The sequence below is a fragment of the Cimex lectularius genome, unplaced genomic scaffold (assembly GCF_000648675.2).
Source record: "Cimex lectularius strain Harlan isolate CLEC.00 unplaced genomic scaffold, Clec_2.1 scaffold23, whole genome shotgun sequence".
Classification (NCBI taxonomy): Eukaryota; Metazoa; Arthropoda; class Insecta; order Hemiptera; family Cimicidae; genus Cimex; species Cimex lectularius.
The window spans coordinates 963,915-980,484 of record NW_019392690.1 but is presented as its reverse complement, the minus strand read 5'-3'; positions in this window follow the sequence as shown (position 1 = coordinate 980,484).

Sequence of the window (16,570 nt, the reverse complement as noted above, 5' to 3'; positions counted from 1 at the left end):
TTTTTCTCTTCCCTCCTTACGATCACTTTTCATTTTTCATCGTTTCCAGTTTTCACATTTTTTCACATGTATTACTTTCGACGAATTTATCCATTCCGCCTCCCAAATTTACTCCATTAATCTCTGAGGGGATTAGCAGGAAAATCATTACTGCTAATATGAGCTATCTTGGCCTTTCAAAATAAACTGGTCAAAAATGAATGGTAATATTGCCAATGTTGTAGTATTTACTTTCCCTTGCATTTTTTAGTTTAGTTTTATTATTAATTACATTAAAATTTATTAGAAATTATTATGTTTTTACTGAAGGAAAATTTAATTAAGGGATTTTGAAAAATAACAAAATAAAAGGTGGCCGCAACGGTTTAGGCGTTGACACGGCGCTCATCACTGTAAAGTAAAGATCCCGGGTTCGAAACCAGCGGCCCTGCATTCAAACCCGACATACTTACAAATGGGCTTTTTTTCAAAAAACCGGCACCCCGAGAGTTTATATGACCTCTGCTATTGGGAACCCTCGTAAATATAAAAAAATAAAATAAATAAAAAAGTAAAAAATAAAAGGTTTTAAGTCCATAATTTTGACTATTGAACACAATAATTTTTTAAACAATTAATACCGTGCAAATCCTCTGTTAGCTAAAACCCCTGTGCACCGGTTAGGCATATGCTAAGGTTGTCACTAATGTCATAAGGAATTTCATGCCGTAGATGTTGCAAAGCTGCACTCAGTTTTTGCACGTCAGCGGCTGCGGATGATGATCGAAAAGCTTTCTCTGCAACGCATCCCACATGTGATCAATGGGATTGAGGGCTGGAGGCAATGGAGGAAAGGGAAGATGATCCCAGGTTTTCTAAACATCGATGAACAACTCTGTCTCTATGAGGTCTAGGATTGTCTGCCAATGAGATCCCTGGTTTGAGGGATGTATTCCTCGGTAATTTCTTGGACATAACAGACTGCGCTGAGGTTGCCTTAAAATTATGGAGTCCAGTTCGTCCTCCAATATAAATCCCACCCCAGACCATTACACCGCCTCCTCCAAACTGCACTGAGGAAGCACGAACTCGGACATTGTACGCATACCCTGTTCTAGGTAGCTTCGACGCCTACTATTACTATACAGACCGAAATGCGACTCATCAGTAAACATAAGAGCATTCCGATTGGTGTTCTATTCTAAGCGCTCGTTGCACTATATTTTCCTGAGTTGCTAGTGGCGGGCTGTTGCTGTAAGTCGTTTCAAAGGGGCATACGATGTGAGGCCGACAATCGTTTGTGTGGATGAAAGCCTTACCAAAACATCTTGTACTTTTAAGATCTAGTTGACACTGTGAAAAAGATTCTTGCAGCAATGACAATATTTCTGATCTTCCTTGGCGTCGTAATGCTGTGAGATCCATACATGGTACCTCCTATTGGCATTTCCAGTCTCTCGGAATCGGGGTAAAACCCCCAAGACCCCGCTCTGAGAAAAGCCCGCCAACTGCTTCTGCGATATCACTTTGCTGGTGACCTCCATAACTCGTTCTCACAGTACTATTGCGAACTTCCCGTTCAAGATACTGTCTTTCCATGGTTAAAGAGAGCAACTGGATTAAAATGTAGAAAAGACGAGAAAAGGTGTTTGATTACAAAATGAGCGATTTTCATGTTGACTATTCTTAAGTAAATCCGTTATTAAAAATGAGGTTTAACATTTGTTTGTTTTTGCTTTGTATTTTCTATTTTCTTTTGTCAAACTAACACAAATATATTGATTAATTTAATTAAAACTAATAGAATAAGGTGATAAAGATGATCGGCCTTCAATAATTAAATGTATGCGGATCGGGGATGAACCATACATGGGGTAAAAGTAGACAGAAAAACTGTCAAGCTTTAGGCCTTCCTGAGGATTCTATTTCATACAAAAAAACGAAAATTTTTATATTATTACTTGATTAAAGGCATTCTGTAATCATTATTGGCTAGAGCATTTATCACAATTTTCTTACATTCAGAACGAAACTGAGGGGATATCAATATCAAGTAACCACCATCACTTCTAGATAGATATTGCCTGTTTAAAACATTGTCGTACTTTTGTTTTTAGTTTATTTGGTTGTTTTTTGTTTGATTTATTGCATCTCATTGGCTCTGCTTGATGCTGTTAATATTGCAGTAATTATTGTTGAACCCTTGGTATCACTTCATGAGTGTCTCTTTTTTGTTTTTGTCTCAGAGAGCCTCGTAGACGGGCTCGTTCCAACTTTCCATATTCTTCGAGGCAACACGTCGAATTAATATTTTTGTAAATTTTTATTTAAAGTAAGTTTTTATTGTTATAAATTATTTTTCAGTACATTTGGGAAGCAATTGAATATTGTGGAAGCAGTTGTTTTTCTTTCTACATTTACCTTCGTTGCTTCATCACCGATCAAAATCACACAAAATCAAAATTAGGCGAAGAAGAACCTTCGACCGCTCACTACTGACATATGCTTCTCAAACTTGGACCATCAGCAAACATACGAAAAGAATCTCTTGAATAATGAAGTATAGGATCTGTACAAAGAAGCGAATGCCGTAACTGCAATAAAATTATCAAGATTAAGCTGGCTTGGACATGTGAGGATGGAGGAGGCTGAATTGCCAGCAAAGAAAATTGGTTAACAACTCGGCCCGAGCAAGACGTTGGAATAGGTTAGGCTTAAGTGGCTTGATAAATAAATGGAAATGATAGGAAATTTTTCTACAAAATTTGGCTGTGCTGGAAAATTCCACTGAAGTAATGGGGCAAATTTTGCAGCAGATTATACACTGATTGTAAGAGGGAAAAAGATTGGCCACCCTTAACATTTTTAATTATCTCTTAGACAATCCCGCAATGATTTTCTTACAATATTTGGTCCGTTATAAGGGGTTAGAGGTAAATAAAAGATAAAATCTCCCACCTGTTTACCATTGGATATTGTAAACAAATCTTTGAATAGTCAATCTTCTTTGTTGATTTTTCTGTAAAGGTGGTTTTATTTAAGTTGTACCATTTTTAAGTTTCAAATTTGTGTGCTTTAAGTGATACAAACTCAGCTAGAATCATGGCATTGTTGGAAGATAGATAAGTCAAGCGTAGTCGCCAGGGTGCTTAACATTTCCAGAGCAACTGTCCGAAGGGTCTTCCATCGCTACCAAGATACTGGAGGTTACTCAAGAAGGCATAGATCAGGTCGCCATCTAGTTACATCTCAGGGAGAAGTTCGTTTTATAGATTCGAATGTACTCGGTAATCGACCTTGAGATCAAGATCAAGCTGTTGAGATCAAGCAACGACTTGAACAAGTCAGAAATGCTTCAGTTTACGCACTGTCGAAGACTATCAGAAGCTGGATTACGTGCGAGAAGGCCTGCCACTGGTTCAGAACTTTTGACAAGGCGCAGAACACCTCGGTTAAATTTCGCAAGAAATCACATCAATTTGTCTGAGCAAGTTTGTACTAAAATTTTGACGGCCGAGAAGAACAGAGGAGCAATATATCCCCACAACATTTTCACTCGAAAAAGCTATGGAGGTGGTGGTGCTATGGGATAGAAAAGTAGGGGAAGAAAAGTAAGGGCACTCTTCGGTCGGATGTGACGCACCGAGCCAGTGCTGCCAATACACGGGATGGACCATTGAAGGAAAAACATTGCACCCGCCCTAAACTCATGGGATTAACTATGGTTTATTAAATTTGCTAAATTTGGTGTTGCTCTGAGGCAACGTCGGCAAGAAAGGGTTAAGAGTTCATCTGCAGAAACAACAGATAAGAACTTAAGCATTAGAGATCTTCATTTTCAAAGTACATAAAGAGTCTGAGAAAACAACACAGTCTGCAGAAGTTGAGTTTCCTAGGGAGGCGTGTGTACAAGATGTCGAGGAACTCTCAGGACAAGACTTGAAATAATCTCTGCTTTGCATGTGAAGGTAAGACAGACAACTCGCCGTCTATCTAACTAAGAAGCCTAGTAAAAAAAGCCTATCAACATAGGCAAGCAAGGTAATTAAATGCGTCAAACCTTAAAGTCAAGGAACTAGTAGTCCTACGTTGGACTGATTCAACTTGATTAATCTCAGCTTTAAGAAATAGATTCCAGACAATACAATACGCAAGATGATTGCGGGCCAATGATTGATATAACATTTTAATATCAAAGGCGTTACCGAAGACCCTAGTAGTCTTAGTAAAGCTTAAGACAATACAGAAATTTTTTTAAAGCCTTACTTTTAATCTTGTGCGATCACGAAAAGTGCATTTACAATTAAAAATAATACACAAGTAATTTATTTCATTTACTTTATCCAGGGAAGATCACAACCTATGTGATACGACGAAAAATCAGATCCTTCAGCTTAGATGACACATCGAATTTAATGCTTTTGGTTGATTGACACGCAAATCATTATTACAACACCAGGCAAAGAGAGCATTTAAATCTAATTGAATTAATCCACAAGCAATGAAAGAAATATTGAAAAATAACTTTCGGTCATCCGCTAAAAGAGAGTTCGAAGAAAAAACGAAAAATCGATTAAGCGTCATTGAAATATAAGAAAAAAAATTATAGGCCTAAGAAGAGAGCCTTGAGCGACACTCCAGACAAAATTCTACATGAATGGGATAGAACCATTAGACACAACCCTGTGAGCCCTTTCAGTCAGAAATGATTCAAACCAAGAAAAAAGTGGATCTAGAGAAGAGCACAAAAGATAACCCTGTCGAAAGCTTTCGACATGCAAGACTAAATAGCATGAAACTGTTGTCAAATTCGAGATTTTTATTAATAAAATCGTTGTAAAGAAGCAATACACTACGTTCAAACTAACACTTATCTGATAGACTTATGTGAAATGGCTGTAAGGGTTCCAGCAGACCTGCTAAACATTGTCGTCAATATAATTACACATATGATTTTGAAAATATGACAATAATAGAGATGTTATGCAGAGGATATTTAATACAAACGAAGTATACATACCTATCCTACAACCTACAGAGCTCAACAATTTAAACTTTATTTGCAGCCCTTATAGGATTGAATAAAACTATCGAAAACATGGTGAATCTAAACATTAATGAATTTAAAAACACTCATCCCTGATACATATATTCAACGATTAAAATATTCACATTTAACTTCATTTTATATCTACAAATATTTATGATTTTTTTAAATGTATTTTTCAAATTAAGGTAAATTTTTTTCACCTTTAATACTACGAAGTCAGATAGACGGTTTATAAAATATTTGCCTTTGGCAAACTTAAGTCAGCAACAACAGACGCCTGTTTATTTACGCAAACTGGCAATATTATGGTTGGTCATACTGCAGGACTGGTAACACGAGCTGGTCGTTTTCTCTCAAGTGATACCAAAACAAATAGGATGTAGAATTCTGCTAACGCACCTCATACTGAATGGCAATGAAACTCCAAACGATATGGATATCCTTTATGGTGGATAGAAAGGTCGAAAAACGGGCTTAAAAACTGAGGAATGTACAAATAGAGTCAATTCGATAATAGATAAAGTATTAATGTAAATAATAATAAATAGCATCTTTGCACCCCAATCTAAACCTCAAAAAGCTACTAACGCGCAGATAGAGAATATAATAATAATGAAACATTTTTTACAGACATGAAATGTTAATCACATAACGTTCAAGTCATACCATGGTTATTTTTGAAGTTTGATCAAACTTTATATTCTTCCACTGACCGACGATGATTTGGGTGGTCTCGCTCCTTCTCAGCCTACTTCCCTTCACAGCAGACAAAATTGCTTGGTCACATTTTCCCAAAGCAGGATGCTCTTGACATATTTTAAAGGAGAGAGAGTTGCCACTTAGCAGAAATGTCGAAGTAGAGTAGGATTGAGAGTATTCGGTTATCTGTCCTACGAATATACTACAAAATATGCTAATTCGAATTGTAATAAACAAGCACTAATTTACGGTTTAAATATTTTAAAATAATCAACAAAAGTTGCTAACTCCCCCCATGACACATGATCCACGCCAATTGTAAATTTACCAATGTTGTTAACATTAATTAACGTTGTAAATAATGTTACAGATTGTAATAAAAATGTTAAATTAAAAAATAATCACCAACTGGCATGATGAAATAAACAAAACAAAAAAAACCTTTATTTCACGTCGGAACGTGGTCGCGCGGCCATCAGAGAATATATAGATAGAAATAGGTAGAGAGGTAGACACACAGACAGGTAAAGAGAGAGAGAGAGAGAGAGAGAGAGAGAGAGAGAGAGAGAGAGAGAGAGAGTGAGAAAGAAACGACAAATAATGATTTAGGTAAAAAAATAAATAGATAGAATCTATATTGGTAGAGATATATAGAGAGAAAGATAAATAGATAAATAGATAGATAGAACGATATATAAATAGATAGAAATAGAAAGAGAAAGGGAGAAATATATAGTTAGATTGATAGATAGATAGAAATAGAGAGAGGGGGGAAATAGATCATTAGAAAGACAGATATAGAGAGAGAGGGAGAAATAGATAGATTGATAAATAGATAGCCGGATGGATAGATAGATAGAGATAGATAGATAGATAGATAGATAGATAGATAGATAGAGATAGAGAGAGAGAGAGAGAGAGAGAGAGAGAGAGAGAGAGAGAGAGAGAGAACGGTAGATAGATGTGTGCAAAAATAGATAAATAGAAAGATATATTGATTGATAGATAGAGGTAGAGCAAGCAAGATAGTTAGAAAGAGAAAGATAGATAGCGAGAAATATATAGATAAAACGTAGATAGATAAATAAATAGGAAGAAAGGTAAATCGGTAGGCAGATAGATAAATAGATAAATAAATAGATAGAGAGAGATAAAAATAGATAGATAGGTAGACAGGCAGAGAAAATGAGAGATTGATAGCGTTTTAGAATTACGTCTCTTGGACATCTCTTACATCCAGCGTGGGTTATAATTTACGTATAAACGTTACAATGTGAAATAATTAAATTGATTTATATAATAACAAATATGATCCATTGGCGTACATTAAGTATATTACATTATAATAACTAACATTATTATGTACAATTGAAATGCGCACTAAAGTATAATAAAAAAAAATCTTTGCGAGAAAATAAAAAGAAAAACGAATGTTGTAAATAAGAAGTGATAAATCTGAGAGGTAGAGAGAGAGGGAGAGAGAGAGAGAGAGAAGTAGATGGTAGTATCAAACTGCAGATGTCGGAAGAACTAACCAAATTCCAATGTATTGAAAACTGAAAATGCCTGAAAACCTGAATTGAAAGTGCCTGGTAGATGACATCATTCATGGACTTCATCTCTACTGTTGCCATTCCCGAATACTACAGGACGGGAACTATCAGTCCAGGTCCTGGATTTTTGTGCGGTTTCGGATGTGGTAATTTAAAAATAATAAACTATTCATTTCAAGATATTCCGGAGCTGACAGTTGTGTGGATGACGAGGGTTAGCGAGCAGAGGAGTGCACATGTTGACCTGCGGACGGAAACCTCCGGGCTTAGTACTCTCATAACGTTCTAGGCGCGTCATGTTATCTTTAGCCAGAACCATTCAATAGCTTAGCCGACACTTAATGTTGACATTGCTTCAGGGGAGGCTGTCATTTGTTTATCCAAGTCCATTGTGGAACTCGAAAGCCCCTCACCGCCGTTTCCACAAGCGCATTCACTCAACCCCTCGCCGCCGAGCCCACACCTCCCACACTCCGGCCACCCCATTCCCTCCGCCTCCGCCCCCCTCGAACTGTTATTATTCCATTACAATTAGGCTTTTATTGGATTTTCGTTTTAACTCGGTATTTGCCGAATAGATAAATTATTTCCAGCGTGTACACACTGAATTCTCGATGGCCTTTTATGTCTGTGGCCGACGTTTAACCACAATTATGAATTTATCGTGTTGTATTTTTCTCTTTCACCCCACCCTATTTACAAACATCTACGCTTGCTCACTGTACTTAGAATATATTATGTACTACGATAAAATATATGATTTGAAATTTTTAAATTATTATGCCTATCATCGTCTTTCTCATCACATACTTCATATTTATCAAGACAGGCAATTTTTTACTTTTACCAATCTTTTAACCTAGAGAAAGCACTTTTTAGCAGAGGGCAACGTTTTAAAATGAGTCTTTCATTTTTGGGTGATTTCTCATTTAAAGTTTTTTGCTGCCTGACTTTCGTAACTCTTTAAAGCCTAATGTTGTCTCAAAGCAAGACGAACATTAGTAATTTGGAAAAGGGAAGGTTAGTGTGAAATCCCGTAATTATAATGGCAGAATTTAAATTGGCGCCAAATAAAACGGTGTCGCCAATAAACTAGCAGAAACAGAGCTAAAACAACACTGCGGTAAACTCACGATATCAGCTAAGTTTTATCAAATTTGTTAAATTTGGTGTTACCGTGAGACATCGTTGAGCACAAGAAAGGGTTAAATTATAAACTTTACATAACAAAATTTTATGATTGGCAAATATAAAAATCGATACAAGATGCGGGTGTGGGGTTAATAGCCATGTTGGTGAAGATTCCAAGATGGAGATTTTTAGATTGGCGCTAAATAAATCAGTGTTCCCAATAAACTAGCAGAATCAGAGTAGAAACTCTGAGGCTGAAACTCTCTGGCCCTAAACTCGGAGGATTTTCAGCTAACCTTAAACAAAATTGAATTACTATGCACTGTCAGCGTATACTATGTGTTCATCAAGACAAGCAATTTCATATACTTTTACGAACCGGATCTTTTAACTTAGGGAAAGCACTTTTTAAGGGAGCCACGATTTTAAAGGAGACTCATTTTTGGGTGTTTTCCCATTTTACGTTTTCTTGCAGCAAGACGAACATTAGCAATTTGGTTGAAAGGGTAATGGGATATCCCGTATTGCAGTGACAGAGAGTTTAGATTGCCGCCAAATAAATCAAATTCACAACAGATGGAAAAAATATAGGAAAATAATCCATTTCTGCATTTAGCAGTCATAATTGAGTATTAATTATTTTATGTAATTATACTTTTAATCTAAGGTCTTGATTGAGATGAGAAAGCGTCACGAGCGGGATTCGAACTGGAAAATAACTTTAGCTCGACACAAAGGTAAGGACCTTTTAAAGACCAATGTTGTCTTCGAGCAAGACGACTTTTTTTAAAGCAATTTTATTAAAAGGTTAGCGACATAGCCCGTGAGTTTAGATTAGCGCTAAATAAATCAGTGTTGCCAATGGACGAGTAGAAACAACACTCCGCCAGCCCTAATTCGCGGAATTTTGTGCTTACTTAAACAAAACTGTTAAAGTTGGAATTGCTCTGAAACAACATTAGGCAAGACAGGGTTAGGAGATGTGTTTCCCTAATTTGATTGCTTAAGGTTTGGGCCTATACAAAAAACGCCTGATCCTGCTCTTTCATGTATTTTGGAGCCAACTATATACAATAGTGTATCTGATGTTCTCCTGAATTCTCCTTCTCCTTTGAAGTCTGTTGAGACTTTATAGGATGTTGTAAAGAGTGCTTTCGGGATACAATCGCTACTTTTTCAACACATGAGCATAATGTGTTGGCCTGTAGGCAATGAAAAAAATGTTTAGGGGGAATACAGATTAAGAGGTCAATGAAGTATATTGACCTGTTTAATGGACCGTAGAAAATTGACACGAAACAAAGCAGCGGGGAGGAATGGCGTCGGCTAGCTTGTTAATAAAATGGCTCCATTCATATATCAGCCGTCTGGCACCTGCGTGCGTAGAACAATATTTACACGGTTATTTGAATAATATAATCAGTGTCAACAAGGGGGCTGGGAGACTAATATAAATTAGAGTGGGGCGAGGACCACTTAGCTGGGCTTAACCATAACCACCGGGAGCACACTTCTTTATTTACCAGAGGATGATAAACTTACCCACCTCTCTCCTAGCTTTATCGAACGGAATGATCTGAGAAAATATTTTCCGCAAGAAATGGAAAGTTATGCTCTAGATGTCTTCTCTAGAAAGAAACAAATCTTTATTTAGTGGCAAAAACAGTTTGCACTTTGCCATAATGCATAATTGTCTTTAAAATACGCATATATACTTAATGCATTCTTGAGAATGATAAATTATTAATTTGGCTTTTGGATGTTTATATAGTTAAACGCCTTTACATTCCTGGGAAAAGATTTCTAATAAAATCCTTAGGAATTCTTTCCCATTCTTCAAGAACAGCTGATTCCAACTCTTCCAGGGTGTCAGGACCTGGGTTTCGCCGCGTACTGATCGATTAAAGTCGTTCAAATCTGGATTTCGAGCTGGCCACACCAAGCACTCAATTCCGACATCATTCAGGCAGACGTTCACAATACGTGCTCTGTGGAGCCTAGCATTATCCCGCATTAGCAAGAATCTCTCATGAATGTGAGAGGAAAATGGCACTACATGTTCTTCGGTTGTGTCTTGTAGCACCTCTATGGTAGAGATCTTCCTCGGACAACAACCAATTCGGTGCGGGCAATGACATCATGACACCACCGTATTAAACACTTTTTTGTGATAACGTAGTTGGTTCAAGAGAAATTCCACCGGGCCATCTAAAAAGGACACCCTGTATACAGGAAGACTCGGAATGTCGACCACGAGTTCCCGGTTGTTTGCGGAAAAAACAAATCCGATTAAAAAAAAATATATATGACATTATTAAATTATTTTTACTTGTTTCATTGTTCATGAAAATTCTGTAAAACCCGTCGTCATTTTTCATAGGCTAACAAAAAGAAAACAGGAAGATTGCTTCCAGGTTACACGTGGGAAATTTAAAAAAAATTCCCCAAAAATGAATAGTCAAGAGCTACGAGTGGACTTGTGATGAAAACAGTAGATAGTTGAAAAAACATAAAATGTTGAATATCTGGAAAAGGGTTGCGAATGCCAGAAGGGGACCATGGTTCATGTACATTTTTGTTGCATTTGAGGTGTACAATCACCTAACGGACTTCGTCGTACGAGTAATGAATCACCCTATATATAATTTTACACATTGTAAACGCCATTGGCTCGATATGCCACGAACTATTAGCCAAAGGCTATTTCAAATAGATCGTATTAAATTAGAGTAAATATGAATTGCTGTTTTGAGTGGCTCCTGTGGCATGTTTTTATATTCTACCCCATTTTTGTTTTATGCTGTATTAATTATTATATAAATTTTAATTAGAGCAAATAATGATTTTTTTTCTAAGCTTAGAATTTAGTTAATTGCCTTCCACCACTTTCTTTCAAGATGGCATCTGTGTAATAAGTCACTTTTGTCTGATTTCTTATTATTGATTAACATTTTCAATCATATCAGTTGTACTTTGTTGTTGTATACAAAAATCAGTTCAGCATAACGTATAGAAATGATAAATGGTGGAGTATGTTATTCAATCTTTATAACAAGATTCAACATAACTGTTTATTCTGGTTGGGGTTACATAGTTATTTATAGTACATCTCATGTTATATTTTTTTTTGTCTCTGTCGATATAACTTCCACCTCTATTAAAAAACTCCCTCGTTTTTCGGAAAAGTTAAAGGTATGGTAGAGGTAAAACGTGGAATTTGAAAAAGAGTGGCAGGGAATGTCCCTATTTGTATTTAAAAAAACATTGAACGAATAATTTTTTAATTTTATTATGATTGTCCTTTGTCTTTGATGATTAATTTGCCGTATTTGATTCATAATGTATTTTCCTGCTTTTGTCATTTTTTGCCTTCATAGAAAATATTATAATTAATTTTATTTAAATTTTCATAGTTTAAAAACTTTTGATTGGTTTGTATGGGTGTCTTTCCTCTAGGACGGATAGATTAATTGTTTATAATTAAATTTATTTGCTCCCCGGATTACTCCGGTTATAAAGAAAACACAAGTTGAAATATTTTAAGAAATTGAAATCAAATTCCCCGGTAGATCCTGTTTTTCTAAGCCTATCCCGCCAGTTGAATTGTTAACAGGATGACAAGATGCTTTCCTCCGTACTATTTTCAAATCCAATAAAACAAAGTGGCAATAGATCAATTTGAAAAGCAGATGCTTTCCTTGGCAGTAAATCTTCGAGAGCTTTCTCGATAGGAGGTGTGAAAGTCAACTTGAGTCACCCGAAGGGACCCCGGATAAAAGCAATTAGTCAAACGGGCGCTGGACTTTGACAAATTACATCTGATTTCCTCCCCCTTCCTGTGACTATTTTGACCTCTTTCCTATACCGTAGCCGCGACTACTAATGACTTTCAAACTGGCAAAACTATTTTTATGCCGAGCAACCCTAACCTAAGGGACGTTTATTAATTTAAAAATAATCATAATTATGCGTCTAAGAGGAATATCATATTTTTTTACACACATGCATAAATCTAGAAAACATTATGCAACACTATATTCAACAAGAAAAGGTTAAACATAAATCCTCCATTTATGAACGTGAGTTTTTCAATTTATCGGTGGGGCGACAGTAATGTAAATCAAATCGGCCCCTTAGTAGCAAAACTTCACATGATTTCATCTGCTTAATTTTTGTCAAAGTGTAAATGTGTTAAAACGTTTGTATTGATTCTCCTGGGTTGAGAGATTTGCATATTCGGCAGTCAACAGTTCGATCGTCCCTCATCATCCTGGTCCTCCTATTCTCCATGTATGTTTTAGTACCCGACGGAAACAGGGAGGAGTAAACTGCTGAAAATTGTTTAACAACTCGAAAACCACTCTACCGCATCATGTTGCTTGATTGCATTATTAGCTCGACTCACTCTCTCACCCTCTCTTTTGACTTTATATATCTGTATGTCTTTTTCTCAATATTCTTTGCCATTATTTTCTATACTTATTCATATCCTAATTATACAAGAACTACCGCCACGCTAGCGGTTCTGGGTTCGAATACCGGCAGAGCCCTTGGCTTTTTACTTCATAAAGAAATGAAAAATGTATTGTAGAGTGGTTTGACGCCTTGGCCGTCACACCAAAAAGTTGAAAAGTTAAGCCCTCCTCTATGGCAGGTGGGAGGTATAGAAGGTGTAAAATCCAACTTTTGCCTAATAAAAAAGCATAAAAAGAAAGAAAACTTCAACATAAAAATCAAACAAAACACAGATAATAAACATAGTGAACAACCAAAGTAGAAAAATTGTACAAATATCTACTCTAAAGACCGTCAAAAAAAGAAAAACTAAACAATTCAGAAGGTGAAAAATCCAACTTTAACCAAATAAAAAAGCACAAAACAAAATCAACGCACAAATCAAACAAAATCATAAAAAACACAATAAACATAATGAACAACCAAAGTAGAAAAATTGGACAAAATATATAGTCTAAAGACAGTAAAAAAATTACAACTAAACAATACATAAGGTGTAAAATCCAACTTTAACCTAATAAAAAAGCACAAAAAAGGAAAATTCAACATAAAAATTAACAAAACTTAAAAACTGAGAATAAGCATAGTGAACAATCAAAGCGGAAAAATGACTAATTATTTTATTGCCGAAATATCTACTACACTAATCACAAAAAAGTAAAATACAGAAGTAAAACCCAGCGTTAACCTTAAAAAAAATCAACATAATGTGGTTGTTTACTATGTTTATTTTCTCTTTTTTTATGTTTTTAGGTCCATTTTTCTTTGTTTTTGTGCTTTTATATTTCTGATTTTTTTTTCTTCTGTCTAGTTTAGTGTACATATTTTCTCCAATTTTCCTGCTTTGGTAGTTCACTATGTTTATTATTTCTTTTTTTAAGTGCTTGTTTCATTTTTATTGAATTTGTGCTTTTTTGAGAAATTTTATTTTGGGAAATAAATTTTGCCCAGGACAAAAAGTTCAATTATTAGATTAACACCACTCCCCCACTTTTCACATCGTCACTATATTTTTCCCATGTAGCATAAAATTTCTGTAATTTGGTTCCATGTAATTAAAGAAAAGATTATACCGCTAGAAGAGGCTCATTAAACGATGAAGTTTTTATAAAATTTGCCATGCTCTACCGTGAAGCTTTCTATTCCAGAGGTTACAATTTAATTTTTTTTTTAAATTTTAAATTTAGCAGTTTTTTTAAAGATACATTTTTTTACCAAAAATTAAATTGAACTCCTGGAAGGGTGCCTTCTCAAATGAAATTTAGCGCTCTTTTATTTTTTTTTAAATTTCCCATAAAATTTTGAATATAGGCGAAAGGGTTGAGAATCGGACCATTGTTCGAACATGTGATGCATTTGGGATAAAACTTGTACGAGCAGTTAATTACCCTGTATATTTACTGATTTTTTTTGCTACGTCTATCATTTTGTTATAGTTTTAATATTTAAATATTCAAACATAGATTATCTATTATGGAGTTCCATAGCTTGGACTGGACTACTTTAGGCAAAATGATTATTCGGAAATCGTGAGATGCGGTCTGGTTTGATGTAGGCTTCAGAAAAACATTTTCTTTATCGTGTCAACGTTTCGATCTTTATTAAGATCATCTTCAGGGCTCAATAAAGATGGAAACGTTGGCACGATAAAGAAAATGTTTTTCTTAGACCTACATCACACCAGACCGCATCTCACGATTTCCGAATAATCATTTTGCCTAAAGTAGTCCAGTCCAAGCTATGGAACTCCATAATAGAGAATCTATGTTTGAATATTTAAATATTAAAACTATAACAAAATATCTCACGATTTCCGAATAATCATCGACTAACGGTCACTAATCACCACACATTTAGACAAAATATATCAATATTTACCTTGATATATAAATTGGAAAGAAGGTAGTGATAGTTGTTGTTGCACCGGATCAAATCTTTTTGTCTTTGGCAACCTTGAAAGTTTGAATGAAAATTGAACTTTTTCTTTTTAAATTAACAGTCAAAACGGGGCATACCTCGTATGTTTCGGTGTCATCGGCTTTAAGGCCAAGTCCGGTGAGTGAACTTATAAGAGGAGGACACGGTAAGACGAGTCGCTAATTTTAAAACAGGGAGATGTTTTTAAAGACAACATTAGAAAAGAAAGGAGGCAAAGAGGGAGGAGGTGTTGGAATGCTCTCCTTACCAGACAGGGAGAAGGAAGTGAACGTTCAGAAGACAGAAAGAGGGCGTAGTTCATAGCCGTGTCAATCAGGAGATATGTGAAGCGTGTTAGCGTGTTGGCGGTTCCCCGTCGGCCCCACACGGTGCCACCGCTCAAACTATAACCCGACTAAACCACGCATTAATAGAACCCGAAAGATAGAGATATAACACAAATATTGTTTATTTATATTGACCGGACCGCCCTGAGCACCTTCCAAGGTGTCATCGTTTTAGTAGACACTCAGAGTAGTCATCGTTTACAACCATTATAGACATGGTGGGACTTCTGGTATTGGGAGAGGAAAATGAACTTGTTATATTTTAATTTTATATATAAATGACAAGAAATATGTGAAGTTTTGTTGGGGGGTAATCTTCCTGAACAGAACAGTCCGCCTCTTCTCGCTTTCTTTTATTAATTTTGGGAGTCGAAGGTACTCATTTGTGTTTCTTAATGACCTGTTATTTTATAATTTGTTGAAATTGTGAGGAGCGGTCAAGAATGAGGTAGTTTAAAAAAGATACCTTTTTCATTCCCCCCCGCGTTTCGACCTTTATTCGGGTCATCTTCAGGGCCTGAGTAAATTGTAAATTACATTAACAGAGACACACAGCATTAATTACAGAACACATACATGCAAACTCAGCCATTGCTATGCCAACATCATGAAACAAATAAACTATTAAAACTTAATTTTATTTTTCTCTTTCCTTCGTTATCGTCGTTAATAATTAAATCCATTATATTTAGTGGTCTATTGACCAAATTACTTCTTTCAATTAATTAATCTTTTTCATGTGAGGTTTTGGTTGAAATAAAAAGTTAGTGCCACGAGCGGGATTCATGTACTTCCGTTCCAATATTGAATGCCTAATCACAAACCCAATCCAGAAAATTCTCATTCTCGACTTCCTTTGAGTTAAATCGAAAAAAAAAAAAACATATTTGTACAATTGATTTAACAATTTTTTTATAATGTAAAATTAATATTATGATGACCTTAAAATAAGTCGAAAGCTTGACAGTAACAACTGAATTTGCTTTTTTGTTAAAGTAAATCTGGGAAAATTTCTTTGATCATAGGCGGTTTTATTTAACTCAAAGGAAGTCGAGAATGGGAATTTTCTGGATTGGATTTGTCATTCGGCATTCAATATTGGAAAGGAAGTACATGAATCCCGCTCGTGGCACTAACTTTTTATTTCAACCAAAACCTCACTTAAAAAAGATTAATTAATTGAAAGAAGTAATTTGGTTCTCATTATAAAGTCCTATATTAATTTCACATTACGAAAAAAACATATTTGTACAATTGATTTAATAATTTTTTTTTCATAATGTGAAATTAACACAGGCCTTTATAATGGGCTTAAAATAGGTCGAAAGCTTGGCAGTAACAATTGAATCGCTATTTTTTCAAGACCATACCTTGATCCA